The 7,135-nt window shown below is 39.3% G+C and overlaps 1 protein-coding gene across 3 annotated transcripts in view; it reads left to right on the forward strand.

The window, feature by feature from the left end:
- The window catches only part of LOC108684092 (ELAV-like protein 3), a 49,108-nt gene that overhangs the window by 16,359 nt on the left and 25,614 nt on the right, over window positions 1-7,135 (forward strand). The window contains exon 1 of one of the 3 annotated variants that reach the window (XM_018188170.1): window positions 4,640-5,126. The exons of the other annotated variants lie outside the window; for them this stretch is intronic. The gene's annotated coding sequence lies outside the window, so the exon portion shown is untranslated. Of the gene's footprint in view, window positions 1-4,639; window positions 5,127-7,135 lie in introns of those variants that run through there. 3 annotated transcript variants of the gene reach the window in all.

The raw sequence follows: 7,135 nt of genomic DNA on the forward strand, positions 1-7,135 counted from the left end.
CGGTCTACCCTCGCAGTGGCGTAGGAAGGAGGCGCGGCCGTCGCCCGGGGTGGAATGGGCGCGCCGCGTCGGTCTTCCCAGGACACTCGGGAGCACAAAGAGGACGAGCGTCCCCGTAAATTATCCGCTGCGCCGTCCTCTCACGGAATTTATGCGACCTCCTCTGGAAGAGGTGTCTAGACTCTTCTGGCGATTAAGACGTAGGGTGGGCCACTGTAACCCGCGTCGATCGATCGTTGACGATCGGTGAGTTTTACAAGTGGTTACACTGCCAATTCGATGTGGTATATCTTTAGGACATTTCGATGTCGACATCAACGTCATGATTGCGACGTACAGCGACTTCTGCTTGTAAATTATAATTCTAGAAATTATAGAGACTATAATTGTAACAAGTTATGTTAAAAGAGTACGGGGATATAAGGATAGGCATAAGTTTCTTTCATCGTTCAATCATTAGTTATTTCTAGCTAACGCTTCTAAATATGTCAAGACTTTGGTACATAAGTTATTTCTTCTCTTTTTCTTCTTTTTCTCTTTCTGAAATTTATTATTAGTGTCTCAAATTTATACAAATGTACAAATTTAAGATAAAAAGCAAAAAAAAATCGAGTCACATATTAAATCGGATTTTTTACATAATTTTAAAATATAAACGATGTTATATAACACTACAGTTATAATAAAATATTATTATGATAATAAATTAATAACGAAGAGAAATGTAATATCTGAAACTGTACATAACTGTTTGTTACTCTTTAGTAAACTGAAACAAGAATTTTAATTAGTGTACATATATATGTATATATATGATATTACAATAATAATAATTGACTATAATTATAATTTATTATGATATTACAATAACATTTTATGTTTTTGAATTATGTAGAAAATCTGGATATATTATAACATAATAAATATATACAAAGAAGCATAATATCAATAAAAATTGATACTGAGATTGGATTATATTTTTATATGTTTCTCTATATATACATTTATTCTGTTAATATATTCCAATCCAAAATCTTTTATCAAAATTGCTTATTTCATGAACGTTGATAAGCAGTATTCAATCTCCTACGCCACTGACGCACTTCGACTGACCCTTATATGCATACGTGCTATTTACCATTAGATTACACCCCTTGTCTCCCTTGTCCCTTTTCGCTTCTCCCCAATGACTCTTTCTCTCTTATTTCCTTTGTTCCACAACGGCGCTCCTTTGCTCTACGCCATTCGTCTATCTCTTATATCTTGTAATACCGAAATGTAATGCAAACGAAAACCATTTCTGTATATATTTTTGCATCCGATACTTATCGATCCTTATCTTCATCCATGACGTGACTCATTAAGAAATCGTTCGTTAACGAACACCCTAACGCTACAGAAACAAATAGACCCACGCATGTGTGTATAAAAAAGAAGCGATCGATAGACCTCACATATATTTGCGCTATCGTTCATGGTCACTGATCGTAGATGAGATCGCCGCTATGAGATAAACGCGTTCGCCGTTTACTTTGTGGACTTTTTAAACTCTCTCATGTTCGTACGAGTTATTTAGTTAGCTATTTGATACTAACTTGATTTTGTGTGAAGATCTTATTGTTAGTTTAAATAAAGGAGGCCTATCGGAGGCCTTTTTTTATCGTAATGATTTTGTTGTAATTTTTGAACCATTTTTTAATATAAATTTTTTTTTTTTTTTTTTTAATAAAATGGTATGTATTTTATTCGCACAATGGAGTTTTATTTTGTGTAATTTTTTCAGACAGCGTTTTGCATAGTTTTAATCGACTGAATAGCAAAAGACTCGACATTCATAATATCTCGTGCGAAAAATTATTTCTCGTGACCAAATTAAGAGCGATTTGCATCACAATGAGCAACAAAATTTCAGCAACGGAGAGAGAAAGAGAGGAAAAAAGAGGAAGAGAAATGTAATTTTATTTTATCGAATGGAATATGGGATTCGCTGTATGATGAAATTTGGCCGCGTTTGCATTATCGAAAAGCCATTTGCCGAGGGAACGGGCACTCCCGACAAGCTTTTACACCCTCTGTCCAACGCTTGCGCAATTCAGTCCTTCATCAACCCCTCCATTGCATAAACCCTGGCGCGTGCGTATTTATGACTGCTCTCACCCCATCTCTCTATGTCTCTCTCTCCCTTTTCTCTTTGGTTTCTCCCCTTTCCCCTTGATAATCGAGGCGATGTACGGTTGTTCAAAAGTTCGTATACACTCATGATATTAATCATGCCAGCCTCCCACGAAGATCGGCCGTCGTAATGTAGCTCGATCGATCGGTTAGCGATGGATGTTATGCTACAGTTAACAGATACTAGCTTTTAGCTCTACAACTGCACTCTTTCGCGCTCTTCTAGTAAGTATCTTGTTTTTTGTTTCCTTTTTTAATCTCCGTCACTACTAACAATAGGTTCAATAGTTTGGAAGATTCATTTATTGTCTTAATTGAAATTGTTTCTCTCTCTCTCTCTCTCTCTCTCTCTCTCTCTCTCTCTCTCTCTATATATATATATATATTTACATCTTTATTTTTTTTTCTTTTCCATTCATATTTCTTTTTAATTTTCGTAAACTAATATCTCTGCGTAAATTTCCATCACTCTTTTCCCAATTTCTCGATTTTTTTTATGGAATGTTCTCGAACCTTTCACTTATACAGTACCCTTTCTCTCCGTCTACTTTTACTCTCACAATGGAGATGTCGGAGACGAGTGAAATATCGTCCGACAGAGACCGGTTTCTATGTCGACCCATACTTTTCCGTAAACGGCGTAAACTATCGATCGATCTATAAATAATTGCGATCGCGTTGTTTGAATTATTTATATTTTCAGATTATTCGTATACGCTTTCTGAGTAACTTAAAGATAACCATCTCTTTCCTTTCTCTTTAGCATATTAAATTACATATAATATCCTTAGATAACATACAACGTTCATAGAATATCTATGAACGTTCTATGAATATTTGTTCATTTTTAGAATATTCTATAAACGTTTTTAGAAATTATCTGATGTATGGATCGATTTCTAGTATAATTTAAAACCGACAAAATGACAAAATCAAACTACGTTCTGTGCCAAATATCCAAATTAAGACTCTCTAATTCTAGAAATTTCACTTAGTTATTGATTCACAAGAATGTGATTAAAGATCATTTCGGATTTCGGTTTTAAACTGAACCAGTCGGTGGAACATCCGTGCAGCAGCATCTACTCGTGCAATGACCGACGCGAGGGTGGTAGCTTCCTCCCGGGACGATCGTTTTAATCAATAGGACTCTCATCTCCCCCTCCTAGGCAAGCATCATTTATCACGAGAATGTCTCGTGCGCATAATGACTGAAAAAAATCTCTCCATAGCTGCGCCGCGATGCGCGTTCAATGTTTGGAAATATGTGCATTGGGGCAACGCACACAGAACCAACCACCAAACCAACCAACCAACCCTCCAACGGCCGGTATATGGAGGATCACGCTTGCGCAAATTCCACCCCTTTCCCAGCACCGTCGACTCCACACTGCCAGTTACTACCCTTCTCTTCGTCCCTCGACCTCTTCCTGCCTTCGCATCCCTTCCGACCTCTTCTCCTGCGTTGCTCTCGGCCTCTCCTTCACCTTTCACCGACGGCGACAGCGTCTGCGTGTATCGGCGCCAATCTCTCCCTCGACCGAGAGTTTTTTCGCGATTCTTTTCGCCCCGAGTCTATCCCACCCCCGAGACAACCCCAGACGGTGGGGGCGGCGGCGGCAGGCGTCCGGAGGGTGCAGCCGTCGGTATTGAGACTCAACCTCGTCAGTTTAGTTACCGCACCACATAAAGGCATTGCGTTGTAGACACCGTTATACCCGCAACATTCTTACTATTTGCTTGCATATTTCCTAATTTCTGACTCTTCAATTCGGCATAAAAAAAGAAAAACACTCGATTCGGTATCGTTTGTCGTCGCCGTTACTCTCATCGTCGTCGTCGTCATCGTCGTTGTTGTTGTCGTCAATCTCTAACGATTTTCAGTTTGTTGCTGCTGCTTTGTCCCGTCCACGTGTCGATCGAGCGACATTATCGTTCACCATTCGGGTGACATTATTACAAGAAATTTTGCGCGCAGAGAAAGTTATAGAACAACGAAAGGTGGATCTCGCGAGGTGGATATCGTATGGGAAGATAAGTTTGCCGGGCAAAATCGGCCAAAAAACTAAAGCAGAGAAACGATCCTTCCTCATTCTTCCGATCTTATAATTTTTGTTGGAGCCTTAATCCTATGTTCTCCGTTAATTCGTTACTTCTGACTTGTCTTGCCTCAAGAACCTTTTCGATGTTTCCTAATCATTTATCCTTCTTGATAAACAATCCCTCTGATTGACTTAACGCGTCACAATAATTCAAAAATACGAATTGACGCGTAATACGGTGCATAATCTTTTCATCACATGATAACGTGAGAGCGAGATAGAAAACGAAATCACCAAACGAGAGTTGAGCGTTAACGAGGAACCGGTAGCGTGATCAACGAGATCGTCAGCTGGAAGATCCTTTAATAAAAGCAGAAGAGGCACCAGCAAAGACAAAACGAAAGAGAGAGAGAGAGAGAGAGAGAGAGAGAGAGAGAGAGGGAGAGAGAGAGAGAGAGGGAAAAAAAAGATAGAGGGACATAAATAGGAGTGCGTCCTGCTGGTCGGGGGTGGGAGTGAAAGAGAGACACTGGGTGTGTTCATCGCGCGCGAGATTTGTTTATCTCCTATCGCAATTATAGTTATCAAGTGTTCACAAATAATCCGGCAACCGAGTTCACGTTCTCGATGGAATTCGATGCCAGGACTCGTGTTCGATGATCAAAAACCGGCCTCCACGTTGATCGCGCGATCGTCGGTTCAAATGTTCCAAGTCGCGTCGTAAAGTTTGTTGAGAAATTTGTTAAAAGAAAAAAAATAAAAGAAAACTAGTACAAAGGTACGGGGAAACGCAGCTGCGGAAATACGTACGAAATATCGCGTAATAGAAAAAAGTAATTAAGTAGAATCCACCGCCGTTCCGTTCTGCGCCCAGATCGGCATCCTTCAACCACTGATTTTCATCGTTAACCGGTATGTTCATTTGTTTCTTTACTTTCGTTGTTTCTGTGATTCTCATGAATCTTTATCATTATTGTTATTATTATCTTGTTATTATTGTTGTTATTATTACCGTTATAATTAACTATTTACTAGCGGATTTGTGTATGTTGATCGTATGCCGATCGGCTACCGATCTTTACGTATACGTTCGTTCTCCGTGCCGGAGATTTCTCTCATGTGAGGAATCACATATTTAGATTATCCTTTTAAGTCCAAAAATTTCGTATGGTGCTCCCGCTGTGCAGGTGCCATCGCTAAACAGCGATGTTCTCAATTTAATCTTAAACAGATACATTTATTGTCATAATTTTTCATATAATGTGCTATACAATTACTCTTAAATTCTTTGGAATGGAATCTCATTCTAAAGAGTGAAAATTGAGCTAGTTTTGGAAAAGAATGGTTCTCAATTTTCAACCTTCAGAGTGACAATTCACTCTAAAAACTTTTCAAGAATACGATTGTTAAATTTTAATTATCAATTATCTAAGAAATTATCTAGAATAAATCAAAGTAAAGATTCATAGAAAATTAGGATATAATTATTGATTTGTACTGAAATTTGCAGCACATTGCGCAAGGTATCGTATTCAAGGTCTCATCCTTGTACAAGCAATTGCGTGATTCCATGCGATAGACGTATTCGAAAGGGTAAAACGCGAAACTAGAGCCGCGGCGGAGCTCATTAACCCGGCGAAGTTGTTGCATTTAACGTTAGTCCGCCATAATCGCGAACGGTTGCGTTCAGCAGCTGACGCTTACGCACAGTGCGATATTGTGTGTGCACCAGACCGCGCTCTTTCTCTCTCTCCCTGGGCGTGGCACCAGAAAGCGACTGTCGCGGGAGCACCAACGTCGCAATATACGCACATACATACCATACACTTATACGCATAAAACATATACATGCATACTTCTCTCTCGCCCCCTTCCTTCTTGCCCTTCCATCCTCTCTCGCTCTCTCTCGCTCTCTCTCGCTCTCTCTCTCTCTCTCTCTCTCTCTCTCTCTCTCTCTCTCTCTCTCTCTCTCTCTCTCTCTCTCTCTCTCTCTTTCTCTCTCTCTCTCTCTTTCCTGTGATCCAACCCCTTATCGATCCTATAGCGTACCGACCGAAAAAACAGCAAATTGAAATAACGCAGTAGAGAGGAGACATCGAACTTTCGCGATGCATGATGAAGCATCAAGCAGATCCGGCATGGAGCGAGGACAGGGACCGCTGGTCCTTATCGAGGACAAGCAGGATGTCTCGAGAGGGACACTTCCGTCCGCGATGGCTTCGATTACAATGGTGCGTGAGAGGGAGAGCTAAACAATATATAGCCAATGGAGATCAATTGATATCGCTTTTCTCTTTTATTAAACTGCTAGATAACTGAAGCTGTAAACACCAGATTTCATATCAATTTTCTTTTTTTTTTTTTTCTTACGGAGAACAAATCTCGGGAGATTTGAACTCTGAAATCGAAGCTGTTCTTTTATGTTCTATGTGCAATGTAAATATATGTGTAAACATATTGAAAATAGGAAAGTTACTGAGTTCTCTTTTCATTATGTTTAAACTTTTTTTATCTGCACGTTTAATTGATATTTAATAATAAGTGTGTAAGTGTTGTATAATTTATACATTCGAACTAAGATTGCGCAAAGAATTATTTCACATAAGATTGAAAATGAAAAGTTAATTTCGACTGAACATTCGACTTTTCGGCGCTTCTGGCATAGAAATCATGCATGATTCGTCTTTGGATGAACACCGAAATATGTATCAAAGATTAATTACAATACAAAGACTGGTGTAAAAATGGAAGTTGGAACCATGAGAGAAATGGACAAATAGGCGAAATAGAAATAGGAAACAAGAGAGACAAAATGAGTATGAGAGAAAAAGAAAGAATGGATGAAAGAGAATGTGTGTGAGAAAGAGAGAGAGAGAGAGAGAGAGAGAGAGAGAGAGAGAGAGAGAGAGAGAGAGAGAGAG

The sequence above is a fragment of the Atta colombica genome, unplaced genomic scaffold, assembly GCF_001594045.1.
Source record: "Atta colombica isolate Treedump-2 unplaced genomic scaffold, Acol1.0 scaffold126, whole genome shotgun sequence".
Taxonomy (NCBI): domain Eukaryota; kingdom Metazoa; phylum Arthropoda; class Insecta; order Hymenoptera; family Formicidae; genus Atta; species Atta colombica.